The 23,203-nt window shown below is 40.7% G+C and overlaps 1 non-coding gene and 1 pseudogene across 1 annotated transcript; one reads left to right on the plus strand and one right to left on the minus strand.

Annotated features, from left to right (window-relative positions):
- Positions 1 to 2,208: 2,208 nt before the first annotated feature.
- LOC136166146 (large ribosomal subunit protein eL13 pseudogene) lies at positions 2,209 to 2,911 on the minus strand (annotated as a pseudogene).
- Positions 2,912 to 3,776: 865 nt separating this feature from the next.
- Positions 3,777 to 3,880, plus strand: LOC136168026 (U6 spliceosomal RNA). The gene has a single exon (XR_010663192.1). It is a non-coding gene; the product is annotated as a U6 spliceosomal RNA (small nuclear RNA).
- The last annotated feature ends 19,323 nt before the right edge of the window (positions 3,881 to 23,203 follow it).

Below are 23,203 nucleotides of genomic sequence, written 5' to 3' on the forward strand. Positions count from 1 at the left end.
ATTCCAGGATGTCTGGCTCTAGGTGGGTGATCACACCATTGTGCTTATCTGGGTCATGAAGATCTTTTTTGTATAGTTCTTCTGTGTATTGTTACCACCTCTTCTTAATATCTTCTGTTTCTGTTAGGTTCATACCATTTATGTCCTTTATTGTGCCCATCTTTGCATGAAATATTCCCTTGGTATCTTTAATTTTCTTGAAAAGATCTCTAGTCTTCTCCATTCTCTTGTTTTCCTCTATTTCTTTGCATTGATCCCTGAGGAAGGCTTTCTTATCTCTCCTTGCTGTTCTTTGGAATTCTGCATTCAAATGGGTAGATCTTTCCTTTTCTCCTTTGCCTTTCGCTTCTCTTCTTTATTCAGCTATTTGTAAGGCCTCCTCAGACAACCATTTTGCCTTTTTGCATTTCTTTTTCTTTGGGATGGTCATTGCCTCCTGTACAATGTCACAAACCTCTGCCAGTAGTTCTTCAGGCACTCTATCAGATCTAATCTAAACAAGGCTGTGGTCCATGTGATCAGTTTGATTAGTTTTCTGTGATTGTGGTTTTCATTGTGTCTGCCCTCTGATGGATAAGAGATTTATGGAAGCTTCCTGATGGGAGAGACTCATGGAGGGGGAAACTGGGTCTTTTTCTCATGGGCAGGACCTTGCTCAGTAAATCTTTAATCCAATTTTCTGTTGATGGAGGTGGGACACTGTGTTCCCTCCCTGTTGTTTGACTTGAGGTTAAACTATGGTGGAGGTAATGAAGATCATGACAACCCCCTTCAAGAGGGTCCATGCACACACTGCTACACTCGGTGCCCCCAACCCTGCAGCAGGCCACCTCTGACCCATGCCTCTGCCAGAGACTCCTGGACACTCATGGGCAAGTCCGGGTCAGTCTCTTGCAGGGTCACTGTGCTTTTCTCCTGGGTCCTGGTGCACACAAGGTTTCGTTTGTGCCCAAGAGTCTGTTCCCCCAGTCCTGTGTAAGTTCTGCCAGCTCTATGGTGGGGTTAATGGTGACCTCCTCCAAGAGCGCTTGGGCCATACCCAGGTCTGCTGCACCCAGAGTCCCTGCCCATGTGAGGCCACTGTTGACCCATACCCCCACAGGAGACACTCAGTCACTCAAAGGCAGGTCTGGCTCAGTCTCTGTGGGTTCCCCTGGTGTGCACAAGGTTCTGTTTGAGCCCTCCGAGCATCTCTGGCAGTATGGGGTTTGATTCTAAACACGATTTCGCCCCTTCTGCCGTCTTATTAGAGCTTCTCCTCTGCCCTTGCATGTGGGGTATCTTTTTTCTGGTGGGATCCAACGTTTTCCTGTTGACAGTTGTTAAGCAGCATATTGTAATTCTGGAGTTCTCACAGGAGATGAGTGCAACTCCTTCTACTCCACCATCTTTGATATTATATGAAGGTGAGCTTAGTTTATCTAATTAAAGCTGGTCAAGGTAAGGACTGATGTTGAACCTGAAACTCTAATACTTTGGCCACCTGATGTGAAGAGCTGACTCATTTGAAAAGACCCTGATGCTGGGAAGGATTGAGGGCAGGAGGAGAAGGGGATGACAGAGGATGAGATGGTTGGATGGCATCACTGACTCAATGGACATGGGTTTGGGGGGACTCCGGGAGTTAGTGATGGACAGGGAGGCCTGGTGTGCTGCGGTTCATGGGGTCGCAAAGAGTCAGACACAACTGAGCGACTGAACTGAACTGAAGGTAAGGTTTTTCTTTTTTTTTTCTCCAAACTGTAAATGAATAAGATTTATCAGGAAGGATTTTCTGCATGATGCTCATCAAGGAAACTCGTCAGCAGGGACACATACGTGCACTTTCCAGGTAGGGACTATAGTACCCCATGGAAACAGCCTGTCTCCAGTACTAGGTGAGTGATTTAAGCATTAAACAGTTTACAGCAGAAAAAAACCCCACATCTTGTCAAAGTTACTACTTGTGGACTCAAACAAAGGACACATTCCCACTAGAACAGAAATAAACTTTTTTTTTTTTTAGATGTGAAAATAGTATTTTAATAGTAATGGGAATACACAGCACCTCCTGTGCTGGAGGGTCCAGACAAGAACAAGCTTCCCAGGTACCAAACACTTCCCTCACAACTCTGCTGTGACAAAGGTCAGACACACCTCAGGTCCCCCTCGAGGAGGTCCCCCAGGCCCTGGCTCCTTACACAAGGAAGATGACATGGACACTGCGGGTTTATCATATGTTGCCAACAGCACTTTATTTTTTCTTTGCAACATCCTGTTCTGCGGCTTCCTCGGCCCTTTTTGCCTGGATGCCAAAGAGTCGGGCGTTGGCGCGGGCCATGCGGAGACTAGCAAATGCCTTAAAGTTCTTCTCCTCCTCTGTGATGACTCTGGCTTTCTCCTTCTTATAGATGTTCCATATGGGCATAACAGGTCCAGCCAGCTGAGTGGCCAGTGTGAGCTCTCCAGCAGAGCTGTCTCCCTTCTCGGGGGCCGAGGGCTTCCTGGGGAACAGGATAAGCTTGGAGCGGTGCTCCTCGAGCCGCCGCACGTTGGCCTGCAGGGACTCCGTGCACTTGTTCCGCCGCCTCGGGTCCACCGAGATCCCAATGGTCCGGGCCACCTTCTTGTGGATGCCGGCCACCCTAAGCTCCTCCAGGCTGAAGCCCCTGCCGGCGCGAACCTTCGTGTACCTGACCGTCGGGCGTCTCACCACCGGCCGGAGAGGACCGGACGCGGGGCGCGGGGCGATGCGGCACGCCTTGGCCTGCGCCTTGGCCTTGCCTCTACGGATCTTGCGAGCCGGCTGGTTGAACCACGTGGCCACGCGCCGCTGCCAGTCCTTGTGGAAGTGGGGCTTCAGGATCATGCCATTCCAGCTGGGCGCCATGGCTGCGGCCGAAAGGCCTCCTCCGAGGGCTCACGGCCGGGAAAGGAGTCAGAAATAAACTTTAATTCATTGAAAAGTGCAGCAGTGAACAGGGTCCTATGAAAAGCACTTTCTAAGTCAAATGACTGAGATGACACAGAGACAGGGCAGAAGAACTTCCAGGAACAGATGATGCAAACACAGGAATTCCGCAAAGTCAGTGGGACTTAACTGGGGGTAAAACGAAAGAGCCAAATGTTCCCACCAAGTTCCACTGGTGGATCAGTTTAAATACTCTTTGCTTTCTCTTAATAAGGATCCTGGACAATATATCTTCTTATGTTAACAACACTAGTCCTTAGACACTTAAAAACGAATTTAAGAACATTTCTCACAGATTAAGGAGTAACTTTCCATGAATACCATTACTGCTTTGTACAAAATCCCGAATGCTGTCAATTAAAATATATTTTGCAATATATATTTGTTGGTCAAATTCAAAGAGGCTCAGAAGGCATTTTCTACTTTTCAGTTGTAGGGAATGTTATTGTATCTGAGGGAGGAAGAGCTTTGTAGTAGGAAATCTTATAAGACAAAATCTCTATTCATTCCCAGGACCTGTGTTTATTCCTAATGGTCACAGTTTCCTATCACCAATACATATGGACCTGGTCTTCCTAAAAGGGAAAATAACCAAAATTCAAATCAGTACAATTAAGAGAGAAATAAAGCAAGCCTCTTGCAGTGGGGCCCCTGAACATACCATTTTGAAAAATTTCGGTACATTGTGTGGTCTGCTAGACACTTAAATAAATTTTTTTAACTATAAACTGAGGCCTTGTTATGAAAGATGATTTTAGCATAGATCCAGAATGAAACCAGTTCAAAAGAAAGTCACATTAGAGGCCATTCAAAAATGAGAGGTGCAGTGCTTACTTTGGTAGCACATATACTAAAATTGGAATGATACAGACATTAGCATGGCCCCCGCACAAGGATGACACACAAATTAGTGAAATATTCCATACTTTTTTAAAATTAGAGATACAAAAAAATGGCTTCAGTGCTTCCCCCCACCCCCTCAACAAAAACAGAAGTCTGCTGAATGTAAGAGCAGCCGATCTGTGTCACTCTTATGACTTCATCTGCTTTCAGGAACCAGCATCATAAAATTGAATAATATGATATCACAGTACAAGACCTGGTAAGAGCTGGTTTCTTTTTATTCTGGAATAACTAGACCAACTTTCATTAATGTGGAAGCTGCCTGATTAATGGTAAGAGTCAAAGGATAGAATAAAGCCAATACCCATATTCAACACTGTAGTATGCTTTTAGTTACAAAACTGTTAGAATTTCTCTTCCTAAAATGTTCGTGGCAGAGGTATTCATTTCACTTCTAAATACTACCAGGGTTACTGGGATTGTGTGAGGCAAAGGAATAAACCTAATGGGTATTAACCCAACGGGTATTAACCCAACCTGGCGATCTGAAATTGTGATAGAAAGTTACTCATGGCCATGTCTTACAAAGTGCTAAATGCTCAGCCTAGGACCTTACATAAAGCTAAAATCAATGACTGCCTGTGTTGGTCAGGTTATAAACCACAGTTCCTCCTCTCCCCTGCTGCCCCACCACCAATTAGCCTTCTTGTGAAGACAATATAAGAAATGGACTTCAAGCTAAGAGACAGAAATGTAGGCGTTCTAAACAGTGAGGAAACGTCAAGATCTAGTTTTGACAGAGGAATAGTGAACGAGGCCCAAATTACACAAGATTCCAAAAACTCAGGAAGAAGTTATCTGAAGGGGAAGAAGCTACATAGCTGGTATTGTATTGTTGTTTAGTCGCTAAGTTGTGTCCAACTCTTTGTGACCCACAGACTAGAGCCCACCAGGTTCCTCCATCTATGGGATTTCCCAGGCACCAATACTGGAGTGGGTTGCCATTTCCTTTTCCAAGGGATCTTCCCAACCTAGGGATCGAACCTGGGTCTCCTGCATTGGCAAGTGGATTCTTTACCACTGAGCCACCAGGGAAGACCAGTTGGTACTTTACATCAACTCTAAGAAATTCTTATATCTTTTAACAAATGAACTGAATGTCAGCAAAATGCAGAGGGAGTGTCACAACTTCACACATGGCTCTCTGCTGGGCAGGCACTTACTACACCTAATTTACAGCCCTTCATCAGCCTGTTAAAAGCCCTAAAACACAGCTTTCACCAACCTTTGGAAGTTCTTCGCTGCTGAAATATTTAACCCACTTTATTTTTCAGATCTCAGAAGACAGCATTCCTTTGATACCCCTGGTGTTAACTGGCACTCCATGTGGTTAGCAGTCACTGGCAAGTAGATGTCCATTAACTTCAGTAACTACCTAGAATTAGTCTGTACCAAGAGATTGATACTGTTCTATTTTAACAGAGCACCAGTACAGAACTCCCCCCAAACGAACAAATTTTGAATTTGTGACCTTACCACATTTTATGGATATTATAAATAGTGTATTTCTATTAATCTAAAAAACAATGGTCTTTGTTCTTAATCAAATCGTTCAGCTCTGATGGTTCTTCAAGCCATGTGATATTAGTATTTTTGATAGTGAAGTGCTCAATCTGGAATGCTATGCAGGTCCTCTTGATTTTAGGTCAAGCTGGAGACCAAAAACATCCCCCGCTCCCCTAAAAGCACTGTCATTTATCTGAATGGATTTACAAGTCCAGACTTTGACCACATGGGGAATAACCAAAAACTGGCCCCAGGACAAAAAGGGTTTGGTGAGATCAAAGACCTCAGGAGTATGACAATACTCAGGAGTATTGCCTTCAGCTGAATAAAGGGACCAGGGACAGCCGCTCCTGACACTCAAGCAAAGTTCATGGTTTAACACATTGCACAAGAAAGTCAGCTGATTGGGTTGCTTTTTCAAACAGGACTTAAAGCCAGTTAAGAAACCCCTTCCAGTCGTGGTCTTGAAGACTAGCTACAGACAGCTACTCCAATCACTTCATCAGAAAGAGGTGAGCAGGGATCCAACTGCAGAAGGTGTTTTAAAAACCTTCGAGTCCTGACGCTGCCGTGATTGCTGAACATGAAACAAGGGTCAAACCTATACCTGGGGACAGAAAAAAACAATGTGACATTATTTGTCATGAGCCACTGAGTACTTCATTCAGAATATTAACTGGAGAGACTGGCATGAAGGGATACAAAAGGAGCAACTAAATCCCCAGAAGAGGATCTAGTGGGAAAGTCTAGTACAAAGCAGGAGTTAGTAATTAAGAGCAATTCCATCATAAGTCAGCAAATATAATGAAAGTGAAGAGGAGTGGAAAAGTAGAAAGCTAATCTTGAAACGTTATTAGGAGGAAAGGTTTGAGCTTTTGTGTGTGTATGTGTGTGGGGGGAAGGCAATCCTTAAAGTATTAAACAGCCTGGTGGAACAGTCTAGTCCTTGCTTAAAGTCCTTCTGGTACTTTCAAAGCCCTTTCACCTTTTACAGTTTAGACACACAGACTCTGGTAGGTACGAGTACAGGCGTGAACCTCGGACAGGAGCTTGAGTCTGGCTCATTATGAACTTAGGTAAGTCATTGACCTCTCCCGGCCATTGATAAAGCAGGAAGGCAATTCATGTAAAATGTCTGGCACATAAAAGCACTTATTTCTCACCTGAGGGGATATCAGAATCAATGCTGATGGTAACCTGGGTAGAGACCTGGCAGACATAATGAACACAGGCTGACTGGAGGTTGTGTGGTCTGGAAATAACATTGTATTTTAGTTTTATCTGCTACACTGTGGGACAAACTAACTCTCTTAGCATTATTTTAGGGCAGTGGTTGGCCAACTTTGTTCGAAAAGGACCAGATAATAAGTATTTTAGGGTTTGTGGGTCACACAGACTCCGTTCCAACTAATCAACTTTGTTGCTGAAGTGTGAAAGCAGTTTCAGGCAATACATAAATGAATGTGTGTGTTGTGTTCCAACAGGTAGTGGCTGCAGCGGGCCTGTGATATCTAGTCTGCCGATTCCAACTCTAGAACTTTCTATAAGCCTAAATGCTTGGTAGGTAAGAATAAGCTAGAGTTAAGGAATTTAAAAGAAAACCAAGTGGAGTTTAAATAACTCAGGCTAACATCAGCAAGGCCAGAATCTAGAATCTTAGCTGTAAGCTGCCAGAATGTGAGCAAGACAGTTAGTTATGATTTAAAAAAACAGTGATTTATCTGGTGGTCCGGTGGTTGTAGTTAAAGAATCAGTCTTAAATTCAGGGGTAGCAGGTTTGATGCCTGGTTGGGGCATCAACCACAAGGAAACTAAGCCAGCATGTCCCTTCTACTGAGCACCCAGGCGACAACAAAGATCTGATGCAGCCAAATAAATAAATAGACACTAAAAATCAAACAAACAAACAAACAAAAATCAAACAAACAAGATTCATGGAAAAGGGCTTGAGAGATAAGGTGTTGTTGAGACCATCTGGACTATCTATGGGATGGAGCTCCATTAAAGCCTCTATATAGGCCTTAGGATCCTATTGAGTGGGTGCAGAGATCTACTGATCTTGGAGCTGCCTAAGACAAGCCTCTCAAAGAAGGAAGCTGAGGCTTGTTGAGGTAAGATAATGTGCTGAAGATCAATAGTTGTTTTGAGAATGGAGACAAGATGGCAGAATAGAAGGATGTGAGCTCATCCTTTCTCATGAAAATACCCAAATCACAACTAACTGCTAAACAACCAGAAAATACTGGAACCTACTAAAAAGATATCCTATATACCCAAAGACAATGAAGAAACCATAGCAAGACAGTAGGAGGGGTGCAACTGTGATAAAACTAAATTGCACACTTACCATGTGGGTGATCTACAAACTGGAAGAGAATTGTATCACAGGGGTTCTCCCACAGAAGTGAAAATTCTGAGCTTTGTGTCAGACTCTCCAGCCTGGGGTTCTGGCATCAAGAGGAGGGGCCATCAGAGCGTTTGTCTTTCAAGGCCAGGTTTTGATCACAGGAATTCTGAAGCACTGGGGAAACAGAAACTCATTTTTGGAGGGTGCACACAAGGTCTCACGTAACTTGAATTGAGACATGGCAGACATAAGGAACACAGACTGGCTGAAGGTCAATCTCAGGACCCAGGGGAAAAAGCAGTGACCTCACAGGAGTCTGGGCAAGACCTACCGGGTGGTATTGGAGGGTCTCCTGCTGGTACTGGCAGAGGCGGGGGCAGCTTTGGCTCACTGCAGGCATGAAGACACTGGTGACAATAGTTCTGGGGAGTACTCATTGGCATGAGCCCTCTCAGAGGCCGCCATTTTTTCACCAAGGCCTGGCCCCACTCAACATCCTATAGGCTCCAGTGCTGGGACACTTCAGACCAGACCACCAACGTGGCAGGAACACAGCCCCTCCCATCAGTATATAGACTGCCTCAAGTCTTCCTGAGCCTATAGCTGCCCGCTAAGCACACAGCACCCCCACCAGAGGGACAAGACCCAGCTCCACCCACCAGTGGGCAGGCACCAGCCTCCCTGACCAGGAAGCTTGCACAAGCCTCTTAGACCTCATCCACCAGAGGGCAGACAGCAGAAGCAAGAAAAGCTGCAACCCTGAAGCCTGTGGAACAGAAGTGAGAGAGAAAGAGGCTGAGAAAATATTTGATGAGATAGCCGAAAATTTCCCTAACATAGGAAAGAAAAGTCACCCATATCCGGGAAGTATACAGAGTCCCACACAGGACAAACCCAGAGAGGAATACACTGAGACACATATTAATCAAACTGATAAAAGTTAAAGACAAAGAGACAATACTAAGAGCAGCAAAGGAAAAGCAACAAATAACATACAGTGGAATTCCCATAAGGTTATCAGCTGATTTTTCAGCAGAAACTCTTCAGACCAGAAGGAAGTGGCACAATATATTAAAGTGATGGAAAGGAAGAACCTATAATCAAGAATACTCTACCCAGCAAAGATCTTATTCAGATTTGACAGAGAAATCAAAAGCTTTACAGACAAGCAAAAGCTAAGAGAATTTAGTACCACCAGGCTATCTTGTGATAAATGCTATAGGAATTTCTCTAGGTGGGAAAAAAAGCCCCAACTAGAAACAAGAAAATTACAAATGAGACAGCTCACTGATCATAGCAAACATAGAGTAAAGGTAGGAAATCATCCATATACAAATATAATATCAAAACCAGAAGCAGTGAGAAGACTATAAGCAGAAATTGGAAAAACATTAGAAATTAAAAGACTAGCAACTTAAAACCATCTTGTTTATATACAGACTACTGTATCAAACCTCATGGTAAATGCAAACCAAAAATCTGCAACACACACACAAAGGAATCCAAACAAAACACTAAAAAGTTAGTCATCAAATTGCGAGAGGAGAGAAAAAAAGAGGAAGGGGAGAAAAAAAGACCTACAAAAATAAGTCCAAAACAGTTAACAAAATGACAGTAAGCATATACATATTAATAAGTACCTTAAATGTAACTGGATTAAATGCTCCAACCAAAGACATAGACTGCCTGAATAGATCCAAAAACAAGACCCGCAGATGACATGATCCTCTACATAGAAAACTCTAAAGACTCTTCCGGAAAATTACTAGAGCTAATCAATGAATATAGTAAAGTTGCAGGATATAAAATTAACACACAGAAATCCTTGCATTCCTATATACTAACAATGAAAAACAGAAAGAGAAGTTAAGGAAACAACACCATTCACCATTGCAACAAAAAGAATAAAATACTTAGGAGTATATCTACCTAAAGAAACAAAAGACCTATACATAGAAAACTATAAAACACTGATGAAAGAAATCAAAAAGGACACAAACAGATGGAGAAACATACCGTGTTCATGGGTTGGAAGAATCAATATTGTCAAAATGGCTATTCTACCCAAAGCAATCTATAGATTCTACCCAAATTGGTACCCTATCAAGCTACCAATGGTATTTTTCACAGAACTAGAACAAATAATTTCACAATTTGTATGGAAATACAAAAAACCTCAAATAGCCAAAGTAATCTTGAGAAAGAAGAATGGAACTGGAGGAATCAACCTGCCTGGCTTCAGACTCTACTACAAAGCCACAGTCATCAAGACAGTATGGTACTGGCACAAAGACAGAAATATAGGTCAATGGAACAGAATAGAAAGCCCAGAGATAAATCCACGAACCTATGGACACCTTATCTTTGACAAAGGAGGCAAGGATATACAATGGAAAAAAGACAACCTCTTTAACAAGTGGTGCTGGGAAAACTGGTCAACCACTTGTAAAAGAATGAAACTAGAACACTTTCTAACACCATACACAAAAATAAACTCAAAATGGATTAAAGATCTAAATGTAAGACCAGAAACTATAAAACTCCTAGAGGAGAACATAGGCAAAACACTCTCCGACATAAATCTCAGCAAGATCCTCTATGACCCACCTCCCAGAATATTGGAAATAAAAGCAAAACTAAACAAATGGGACCTAATGAAACTTATAAGCTTCTGCACTACAAAGGAAACTATAAGTAAGGTGAAAAGACAGCCCTCAGATTGGGAGAAAATAATAGCAAATGAAGAAACAGACAAAGGATTAATCTCAAAAATATACAAGCAACTCCTACAGCTCAATTCCAGAAAAATAAATGACACAATCAAAAAATGGGCCAAAGATCTAAACAGACATTTCTCCAAAGAAGACATACAGATGGCTAACAAACACATGAAAAGATGCTCAACATCACTCATTATCAGAGAAATGCAAATCAAAACCACAATGAGGTACCATTACATGCCAGTCAGGATGGCTGCTATCCAAAAGTCTACAAGCAATAAATGCTGGAGAGGGTGTGGAGAAAAGGGAACCCTCTTACACTGTTGGTGGGAATGCAAACTAGTAAAGCCACTATGGAAAACAGTGTGGAGAATTCTTAAAAAAATGGAAATAGAACTGCCATATGACCCAGTAATACCACTTCTAGGCATACACACTGAGGAAACCAGATCTGAAAGAGACACGTGCACCCCAATGTTCATCGCAGCACTGTTTATAATAACCAGGACATGGAAGCAACCTAGATGCCCATCAGCAGATGAATGGATAAGGAAGCTGTGGTACATATACACCATGGAATATTACTCAGCCGTTAAAAAGAATTCATTTGAATCAGTTCTAATGAGATGAATGAAACTGGAGCCCATTATACAGAGTGAAGTAAGCCCGAAAGATAAAGAACATTACAGCATACTAACACATATATATGGAATTTAGAAAGATGGTTACGATAACCCTATATGCAAAACAGAAAAAGAGACACAGAAGTACAGAACAGACTTTTGGACTCTGTGGGAGAAGGTGAGGGTGGGATGTTTCGAAAGAACAGCATGTATGTTATCTATGATGAAACAGATCACCAGCCCAGGTGGGATGCGTGAGACAAGTGCTCGGGCCTGGTGCACTGGGAAGACCCAGAGGAGTCGAGTAGAGAGGGAGGGGGGAGGGGGGATCGGGATGGGGAATACGTGTAACTCTGATTCATGTCAATGTATGACAAAACCCACTGAAATATTGTGAAGTAATTAGCCTCCAACTAATAAAAAAAATTAAAAAAAAAACAAGACCCATATATATGCTGTCTATAAGAGACCCATTTCAAATATAGGGACACAGAACTGAAAGTGAGGGGATGACAAAAAGGTATTCCATGAAAATTGTGACATATCAGACAAGACAGACTTTAAAATAAAGATGTTACAAAATACAAAGAAGGACACTACATAATAATCAAGGGATTAACCCAAAAAGAAGATATAACAATTGTAAACATATATATGTACCCAACATAGGAGAATCTAAATATATAAGACAAATGCTAACAGCCATAAAAGGAGAAATGCACTGTTAACACAATAATAGTAGGGGACTTCAACATTCCACTTTCATCAATGGGTCATTCAGGTGGAAAATCAATAACAAAATACAGACTTTAAGTGGCACTTTAGATCAGATGCACTCAATTGATATTTATAAAGCATTCCATCCAAAAGCAGCAGAAGACACATTCTTTTCAAGTACATGTGGAATATCTTCCATGATTGGTCACATGGATCAATAAATTAAAGAGAGCCTCAGTAAATTTAAGGAAATAGAAATCAGCATCTTTTATATTCACAACTCATGATTCTCTTTATTTCACAATGAGATTAGAAATTAACTACAAGAGAAAAAACTAAAAATCACAAACACGTGGAGGTTAAACATTATGCTACAAAACAACCAACAGATCACTGATGAAATAAAAGAGGAAATAAATATCTAGAGACAAATGAAAATTAAAGCACATCAATACAAAACCTATGGGATACAGCAAAAGCAGTTCTAAAAGAGATCACAGCCATACAATCTTACCTCAAGAAATAAGAAAAATCTCAAATAACCTAGCCTTACACTGAAAGCAACTACAGAAAGAAGAACAAATAAAACCTAAAGTTGGAAAAAGGAAAGAAATCATAAAGATGAGAGCAGAAGTAAATGAAATAGAGATGAAGAAAAAAATAGAAAACATCAATGAATCCAAAAAGGCTGGTTCTTTGAGAAGATAAACAAAATGGATATACATTTAGCCAGACTCATCAAGAAAAAACAGAGTGCTCAAATCAATAAAGTTAGAAATGAAAAAGAAGTTACAGCTTACACCACAGAAATGTAAAGGATCATAAGAGACTACTGTAAGTAACTATTTGCCAATAAAATGGACAACCTGGAAGAACCAGACAAATTCTCAGAAAGGTACAATCTTGGAAAACTGAACCAGAAAGAAATAGAAAATATGAACAATCACAAGCACTGAAATTGAAACTGTGTTTAAAAAACTCACAGTGAACAAAAGTCCAAGATCATATAGCTTCACAGGCAAATTCTAACAAACATTTAGAGAAGAGCTAATTCCTATTTATTTAAAACTATTTTAAAAAATTGCAGGAGAAGGAACTCATTCTATGAGGCCACCACCATCCTGAGACCAAAATTAGAGAAATATACCACAAAATATAAAGAAAATTACAGGCCAATATCACTGATGAACCTGAATGCAAAAATCCTCATCAAAATACTTGCAAACTGAATATATATGGAATTTAGAAAGATGGTAACGATAATCCTATATGCAAAACAGAAAAAGAAACACAGATGTACATACAGAACAGACTTTTGGACTCTGTGGGAGAAGGCGAGGGTGGGATGTTTTGAGAGAACAGCATCAAAACATGTATATTATCAAGGGTGAAACAGATCACCAGCCCAGGTTGGATGCATGAGACAAGTGCTTGGGGCTGGTGCACTGGGAAGACTCAGAGGGATGGGATGGGGAGGGAGGTGGGAGGGGGGATCGGGATGGGGAATACATGTAAATCCATGGCTGATTCATGTCAATGTATGACAAAAACCACTACAATATTGTAAAGTAATTAGCCTCCAGCTAATAAAAATAAATGGAAAAAAAGAAAAAAAAGACTTGCAAACTGAATCCAACAATATGTTAAAAGGATCATACACAAGTGATGAAATGGGATTTATTCCAAGGATGCAAGGATTTTCCAGTATTCATAAATCAATCAGTGTGATATACCACATCAGTAAATTGAAGAATAAAAACCATATGCAGAAAAAGCTTTTGACAAAATTCAGCACCCATTTATGACAAAAACTCTCCAGAAGAGAGAACATATCTCAACACAATAAAGGTCACACATGACAAACCTACAGCTGACATCATACTCAGAGTCAAAAAGCTAAAGTATTTCCTCTAAGATCAGGAAGAAGACAAGGATGTCCATTCTCATCAGTTTTATTCAAATACTATTGGAAGTCCTAGCCAGAGCAATGAGGCAAGAAAAAAATAAGAGGAATCCAAATTTGAAATGAAGAATCAAAACTGTGATTATTTGCAGATGACATCCCAGAGACTCCAAACAAGGAAACTGCTAGAGCTAATAAATGAATTCAGTATAGTTGCAAGATACAAATATTAATATACAAATTTTTTTTGTTTCTATATAGTTATAAACTATCAGAAAAATTAAGGAATTTAATAAATAAAATTTAATATTCATATTTATAATTGCATCAAAAAGAATAAAACAGTGCAGCCTTGGCAAGCCAACAAAGGTGAGCATAGCTGCCTTCCCAAAAGAATAAAATACTTAGAAATGAGTTTAACCCAGAAGGTGAAAGACATGCACACTGAAAATTAAAAGACACTCTTGAAAGGAATGGAAGAATACACAACACAAATAAATGGAAAGACATTCTGTGCTCATGGACTGGAACATTAATATTGTTAAAATGTTCACACTACCCAAACTAATATACAGGTTCAATGCAATCCCTCTCAAAATTCCAAAAGCATCTTTCAAAGAAATAGAACAAACAATCCAAAATTTGGATGAAACCATGAAAGACTCCAAAACAACAGCCAAATCAATCTTGAGAAAGAAGAATAAATCTGGAGGCATCCTGCTTCATGATTTCAAGCTACCAAAGATACATTAATCAAAATTTTATGGTTGCTGTTTATGTAGTTCAGTCATGACTGTTCAGTCGCTCAGTCGTGTCCGACTCTTTGCGACCCCATGGACTGCAGCATGCCGGGCTTCCCTGTCCTTCACTATTTCCTGGAGTTTGCTCAAACTCACATCCATTGAGTCGGTGATGCCATCCAACCATCTCATCCTCTGTCACCCCCTTCTCCTCCTGCCCTCAATCTTTCCCAGCATGAGGGTCTTTTCCAGTGAGTCAGCTCTTTGCATCAGGTGGCCAAAGTACTGGAGCTTCAGTTTCAGCACCAATTCTTCCAGTGAATATTCAGCGTAGATATCTCAGGATTGACTGATTTGTTCGCCATGCTGTCAAAGGGACTCTCAAGAGTCTTCTCCATCAGCACCATAGTTTGAAGGCATCAATTCTTTGGCACTCAACCTTTTTTATTGTCCAGCTCTCATATCCGAACATGACTACCGGAAAAACCATAGCTTTGACTATATGGACTTTTGTCAGCAAAATTATGTCTCTGCTTTTTAATACACTGTCTAGGTTTGTCATAGTTTCCTATAGACATAAAAACAGACATATGGCACAATGGAACATAACAGAGAGCCTCATGCATATATGGTTAAGTAATTTAAGACAAAGGAGCCAAGAATATACAGTGGGGAAAGGAGAGTATCTTCAATAAACTGCTCTGGGGAAACTGGCAACCACATGCAAAAGAGTGAAACTAGACTATTATCTTACACTGTACAGAAAAATTAACTCAGATGGATTAAAGAATGCAAAACTGGAAACCATAAAAGTCCTAGAAGAAAATATAGGCTGTATGTTGCTAGACATCAGTCTTGATGATGGTTTTTTGGATCGGACTTCATAAGCAAAAGCAACAAAAACAAGTGGAACTACATCAAACTAAAAATTTCTGCACAGCAAAAGGAAATCACTGACAAAATAGAAAGGCAAGCTACTGAATGAGTGAAAATATTTAGAAATCATATATGAGAAGGGGTTAGTATCCCAAATATGTAAAGAATATATATAACTTAATGACAAAAACCAAAGGATTAAAAAATAGGCAGAAGATGTGAATATTTTTTTCAAAGAAGACACGCAGATGGACAACAGGTACATGCAAAGGTACAAGTGCCTTTTCAACCCAACTACTCCTGAGGGAAATGCAAATCAAAACCACACTGGAGTATCACCTCATACCTGCTAAAATGGCTACCGCAGCAGTCCATTGGTTAGGGCTTGGAGCTTGCACTCCAGTGGTCTGGGTTCAGTCCTTGGTCTGAGAACTAAGATCCTGCAAGCTGTGCAATGTGGTATGGCCAAAACAAAAAACAAACACAGACAAACAAAAAACAAGGATGTGAAGAAAAGGGGATGCTTGTGCACTCTTGGTGAGAATATGAATGGATATAGTCGCTATAGAAAGCAGTATAGAGGTTTCTCAAAAAATGAAAAATACAGCTACCATATGATCTGGCATTCCCACTACTTGGTATTTATCTGAAAACAATAAAACACCAATTTGAAATTCCACTTTCACTGCAACATTATTTATAATAGCCAAGGTATAGAAAAATATCTATGTACCCATCGATGGATGCACAGATAAAGAATACGTACAAATACAATAGAATACATACATACATTAGAATACTTTTCTGCCGTTAAAAAAAAGAATGAAATCTTGCCACTTGTGACAATATGGATAGCCCTTGAGGACATTATGTTAAGTGAAATAAGTCAGAGAAAGGCTGATTTCACTTATATGCAGAATTTAAAAGAAGCAATAGCAGTAACAGGGAAGAAAACCAAGCTCATATGAGGAGAACAGATGGATGGTTGCCAGAAGTGGGATAAGTGGGTGGGGAGTGGGAGAAATAGGTGAAGGAGGTCCAAATGTACCAACTTCCAGTTATAATACAAGTCACAGGGATGTAATATATAGCACAGTAACTACAGTTAACAATACTCTGTTGCATGTTTAAAATCTGCTGAGAGTACATGTTTAACATCCTCATCCCAAGAAAAAAAAAGTTTTTGTAACTAGCTTTGGCAATGTATGACTAATATAGTGACCAAACCTGGTTTACCAAGAGAAACTGGGACAAGCCTTTTGCCAAAACCTATCTGATTGTAGGTACCTGAACAGAGGAAAGCTCTCCAGTGATAGAGGCTAAATTTGTCCGCAGCCTCTCTCTGCCCCTGATACAAGGCCCACTGGTTTATGAGTACCCATCATGCACTAACTACAATTGCTTTGTTTCTTAACCTGAAATTTTAAGAAAGTTTAATTGATCAACAGCCTTGCAACAAGGTCTAACTAAAATCCAATTAGCCATGGTCAGGCACAGGGTAACATATACATAGAACTATCCTTTCCAGGGCTGAGAGAGGCAGGACAGGGAGTCTCTTTGAAGGCTGGCCATTGCTCTCAAACTGTGGAAGTAATTTGTGTAACAAGAGATAACTGTACCTGGATATATCCCTTCAGTCTATGAAATACTCTGCAGAGCTCTAAGATTTACAGTTATTAGTATTTTAAAAAACATGGAGTGCTTGTTAAAGTAGCAGATTCTCAGGGCTTAGTAGCAGCTTTGGGGTGGGGTACAGAAAAATCTTCCTTTTAAAAGTCAGCACTTCCAATAGTTCTGCGGGTGGTCCATGAAGAAACTGAGTAATCGCCTCACTTTTGTCTTGAAGTATGATGCAAAGGTTCTTAAACACCACCTTTTCCCAACTATAAGCTACATAACAACTTTCCCCCAGGAACTAGCGTCTGCTTGGCTCACCTTGCTTGCAAAACAATAGAAATTTTAAAAGCAAGCCATGGGTGGAGGGTGGCCCGAAGGTGACACAGACATGACACAGGGGACAGGAACACCACTCCGGCCTCAACCACACCCCGCGCACTAGCGCCTGGTCTTCCTTGAAGCACGTACCCTTCCCAAACACACAAACGCCCGCAGGAAATTTATCTGGAACATAGGCAATGAGGCTTGGACTTTTCTGAAGGGTGACAGTCAAGTTCCTGGATTTCTAAGGCTGCCATGTAAATTCTCAGACAAGCATCTTTCATTGTTGCTGTTGTTACAGTCACTAGGTCATGTCTGACTCTTTCATGACCCCATGAACTACAGCCCACCAGGCTCCTCTTTCTGTGGCATTTCCCACACAAGAACACTGGAGTGGGCTGCCATTTCCTTCTCCAAGGGATCTTCCCAACCCAGGAATTAAACCTGCGTCTCCACCATTGGCAGGCTAATTCTTTACCACTGAGCCAACAGGGAAGCCTCCATCTTTTATTAATCAGGCATTCAATGACATGCTCGGTTTTACCTATAAGTCATGGACTTGGAACATTTTCCTTCAGAGATCACACATGGAAGAAAAAGATTTGAATTTAAGCTGTTGCCTCAGAATTCAAAGATTCTGACTTGTGGCAAGACACCTCAGGGTGCTACTCCAGAATGACTAGAAGTTTAGCAAATTTTCTCTCACTTGAAAATCAGAACGTCCTCTTGAGCAGAGTGTCCTAGAACTCCACTTCAGAGAAAAGGAGCTGCACAGGGTTTAATTAATCTCCCGTCTCCACACAGGCTGGCTAAAACGAGGGGAGGGTGCACACTCTAGGTCACAAGCAGACCTGTGGCCGCTGAAGACAGAGGGGCGTCCAAGGTAAGCCTTGTTGCCTAGAAGGATCAAAACCAACTCTCCTGGATAAAGGAACTCTCTCCCAGACACAAAGCCAAAACCCAGCTTCTTATGAAGTTTACAGAATCCTGATGTTTTCTGTGTGCAAACTTTTAAAAATGGAATTCTCACCTTTCTCAGAAAGTAGAAGAGGAGCTTTCTAAGTTCCCCACCAAGTGAGTAACAAATAACTTTGGAAACCATAACTAAGATCAGAAACTGTAACTGGTATCAGAAGGTCTGTCCTCTACCTGGTCATTCTAATCTTGTAGAATTAAAGAGAAAGATCCGCCGAAAATCAAACCAAAATGAAACCAAAACCCCAAAACTTCCTCAAATCCAACAAAAATTAAAAGCTAAAAACCCTGCAGATGGAATTAATACAGTTCACTTGACAGTTATTTATCCTGCCCTTTTCTTTCCAGTACCATCTCCACCATCAACGCCTAGCCCCGTATCTCCCCTAATCCTTATAAAAGCTGTTTTCTTAATTCAGCACTTAATTAAGCAAGTAGTGATTCACTCCAGACAAGTGTATACTTTCAAGAGTTTGCATACTCAGTTTCCTGTGTTTTTTTGGAGAGGCTCATTCTTGATGAGGAAGTAAAACTCCAGACTTTGCAAAAATATTTGGGAACTCCTGGGAACTGGAACTCCTGGGAACTGACTTCTCCCTGAAGCTATTCCTCGCCTGGATCCAGGGAATTCCCCTGCTAACAATGAGCACAATGAACACAGCGTTTGATTATCAGCCCCGTCATTTTCTTGCAGGAAACAGAACCTATATATGTAACTATATGGCTGATTCATGTCAATGTATGACAAAACCCACTGAAATGTTGTAAAGTGATTGGCCTCCAACTAATAAAATAATATTAAAAAAAAAAAAAAAAAAAAAAAAAAAAAAGAAAACACAGGTAGGCGTCTCCTTCTCCGTAACTTAGAACAATCACTTAAATGGAATGCTAAGTGAATAGCAACAACAAAAGGGTGATACAGCAATCTGACATCAAGCCTGTCCTTCCATTTGCCACAGATCCCAACTCTACTAACAGGCTTGCTTTCAGATGAATTGCCTGTTAGAAGCATTCTGATCAGACCTTATATTAGACAGTTTTACTGAAAAATTGGGTAGAGCTTACAAATTGGGTAGAGCTTATGGGAACAGCCAGTGGGCATGCAGGGTAGCCTTGTACTCACCCCCAGAGGGACCGTGGGCAAGTTGCTGGACTTCAGTGGGTTTCTGTTTCCTTATCTGTAAAATGGAGTGTTGACAATACCTTTTTCAAGGGGGGTTAAGTGAGTTAATACATATTAAACTTTTCAGAATAATGCCTGGAACATGGCAAGCACTATCTGAATTTGCTATTACAGTACAAAAGGTCCCCAACTTCATGATGGCTGACGGCTTTTCAACTTTATAATGGTGTGAAAGTGGTATGCGTTCAGTAAAAAATATAAAATGTGATCTTTTCCCAGGCTAGTGATATTTTTTGTTTATAAGAGTAAACGACCAATATACTTACAGTGATTCTGTACCCAGACAACCATTCTGTCTTCCACTTTCAGAAGTGTATTCAATATATTACATGAGATATTCAACACTTTATTTTAAAATAGGCTTTGTGTCAGATGATTTTGCCCAACTGTAGGCTAATATATCTGTCCCGGAAAAGTTTAAGGTATGCTGGGCAGAACTATGATGTTTGGTAGGTTAGGTGTATAGTATACATTTTTTGACTTACTATATGACTAACTTACAATAGGATTATCAGAATGTAACCTCACCGTAAATCAAGGAAGACCTGTAAATAGATTCCTCCTTTTTTCAATAACCCAGAACTCCTAATTAAGATCACTTGACTGCCAGAACACTGAAAATTCTTGAGAACTAATTTTGCATCATAACAATATTCATTTAAACAATTATCAACTGGTAGCAAATTGCTAAGGCAGGAAGCTAACACCTTTTAAGGGATTTAAAATTCCAAACATTCCCACTACACCTTGAGATGAACTTACAAAAGAATAGTTTTATAAAACAGTAGTTATATTCTGTTTGTATTCTCCCGGAATTCAGATGTTGACATCCTAAAGCCCCAAAACTGATGTATTAGGAGGTGCGGCCTTTGAGCGGTTCTCAGGTCATGAGGGTGCAGCCTTCATGAATGGGATTAGTGTTCTCATAAAACAGACCCCACAGAGACCCTTCCACCTTGTGAAGAACAGCAAGAAAGCGCTGGTGATGAACCAGCAAGAGGACTTGCAGAAGAATCCAATGTGCTGGTGCCTTGATCTTGGACTTCCCAGCCCCGAGAGCTGTGAGAAATATAAACTTCCTTGGTTTATAAGTTTAAAATAAAAGGAGAATAGTTATTTCTTATAACTATTATGAAAGAATAGCTGGATCTAAACGGTGTTTCTTGCAAGATGGAACTAGTTACGTTTACCCATTCAGATGGCTGACGCATTTTACCAATATTTGTGGAAAAAATTTTTACTTGTCTTTAATAGATAATCTTATGGAGGCTGTGGACAAAATCTGAAGAAACAGAGCTTACAGAAATATCAAATAGCAATTTGTTTTTTAAAAAAATTCTCATTTTTTTTGTTTTTTCCCAGTTTCACGTTTGCTTTAGCCAACATTTATCTTTTTGGATGCTTACATTTCAAAGACATGGTAAGGTCAGTATTTCCAAGGGACTAAGAAAGAATTTCGAAAAAGGAACTCAGAGGCATATTTGCCTATTAACGGAAACCTAGGATTATTACCACAATGTTTTTCTTTTCTTTAATGGTTGGATAAGATAGTTCAATAAATTTTTTTTTTTCTTATAGTGCCTGCCCCAAATACGGGAAGGTCTGGACCTGGTGGGATCAGCTTACAGAGGAGGGGACAGTCTATCAAGTCTTTCTATGCATTTTCTTGACCTTCAAAACTATTTCCTCACTATCAATATTTCCATATGTTTCACACCAACTTGAGTGCCACCTGCAGTTCTTGACATTTGGTTCTCTGATTTTCCCCTCCTAAACATGTTAAGGAAGTGTTTTGTATATAATACAGCCAAGGTGTTCTGTATATACTTCTCTCTTCTTTCTTTTCTTCTTCCTTTCTCTTTCTTTCTTTAACCTGATCTTCCTTTAGGTACCAAGAAGACATTTGTTTAAGATTAGAGCTCTCTTAAAAATCCTTTTAGCAGGCTTCCCTAGTGATTCAGTGGTAAAGAATCCGCCTTCCAATGCAGGAGACATGGGTTTGATCCCTGATCCAGGAAGATCCCATATGCTCCAGAGCAACTAAGCCTGTGGACCACAATGACTAAGCCTATGTTCTTGAGCCTAGGACCTGCAATACTGAGCCCATGCATCCCAACTACTGTCGCCTGTGTGCCCTAGGGCCTGTGGTCCAAAACAAGAGGAGCTACCACAACAAGAATGAGAAGCCCACACACTTGAGAGTAGCACTTTCTCTGCACAACTAGAGAAAAGTTTGCGCAGCCATGAAGACCCAGGACAGCCAGAAATAAAATAAATTAATTAAAAAAAAAATCCTTTTAGAGACCCCCTGGTGGTAAAGGAGTTAAGAGCCCCACCAATGCAGGGGACATGGGTTTGATCTCTGATCTGGGAAGATTCCCCATGCCGTGGGGCAACTAAGCCCATGCGCCCCAACTACTGAGACCATGCTCCCCAACTATGGAACCTGGGAGCCTGGATGGAGCCCATGCTCAGCAACAAGAGAAACCACCACAATGAGTTCACCCACTGCAACTAGAGCGTAGCCCCTGCTAGCAGCAACTAGAGAAAGCCTGCATACAGCAATGAAGACTTAGAGCAGCCATAAATAAATAAGTGAATAAACAAATAAAATGTAAAAAATCTTTTAGGTGTAAAAGTCCAAATCTTCAACATATCTGTTTCAGTTCTGACTCCAACCAGTGTGTATTTTTATGGCTTAAAACCAATATTAGGGTTTACCCATGGACACAAGTGGTGTTCTCTAAGAAATGTAGCCTTCTCAAGATGCAGAGCCTCTAGAGAGAAAGTCTAAGAAAGCAAAGACCTTCCTTGTCTCAGGTGACAAATAAACCTCTATCTCCCACAAAGTGAGACATCTTAAATCACTGACCTCCTAACCCGTGTTATCAGAAAAGTGATAATGCTATGAGAATTTTCCCCTCAAGACCAGGCAACGAAGGTAGAGACCAAAAGGCCCCGAATGAATCTGGACACTTGATTAAGACAAACGTCCCTGAGAGCCAGCATGGTTGGACAGAGAATGCTGTCTGTCTCTTCATTTCTTAGGCTCCTAGCTGGCTAGCCGCTGATGCAAGTGTGACAGACAACCTGTACCCCCCAAGGGGCAGAAACCAGAGGACACATTCTCACTGGTTACAAAGCCAAGTTCTCAATACATAAAGCAAAGCAAGTGGAGAGTGTCCTTTTATAGTTTTTCATCTTTATGACGAAGGAAAACATGACTGTATCTGGGAGGCCAAGAATCAGTAACCATAGATGTTGATTACCAAAATCAAATTCACAAGAGTCATGATTCAAGATCTATTTTCACCAATGTTTTTCTCCTGCCGCTGTGAATTTGGAAAGGGACAAAGACAAATCTTTATCCTTCTCTCTTGACTATGCACTACAGACAGAGAGTTGGGAGACTGACATGGTAAGATTTCTTTCCTTCTGCTGGTCTGTTGTCAGTTATCCTATATCTCAACTGCAGTCTCCAGGGACAGTGGAGTGTTCCAGCCTTTCAGTCCCATCCTCATCACTAGAACCTGTACAGGAGGAAACAGTTATTTCCTTTTACCCTTTTCAGTTTTTCGCTGGTGCTCTGTAACCAAAGACAGATTAACAAGAGAAAAGCAAACAAGTATATTAAGATATACATCTCATGTATACTTGTAAGAAATGCAGGGATGACTAACTCGAGGAGAAAGCTAGAATTTGGACTTACAGATCATCTTAACCAAAGAACAATATATTTTTCAGTGAGCAACAAGACAGAGGAACAGAGTACTAGGCTTCCAAGAGTGGCAAATTGTGGGACAATAAATACATTAGAAAATA

This window comes from Muntiacus reevesi, chromosome 4 (genome assembly GCF_963930625.1).
Source record: "Muntiacus reevesi chromosome 4, mMunRee1.1, whole genome shotgun sequence".
In the NCBI taxonomy this organism is placed as follows: domain Eukaryota; kingdom Metazoa; phylum Chordata; class Mammalia; order Artiodactyla; family Cervidae; genus Muntiacus; species Muntiacus reevesi.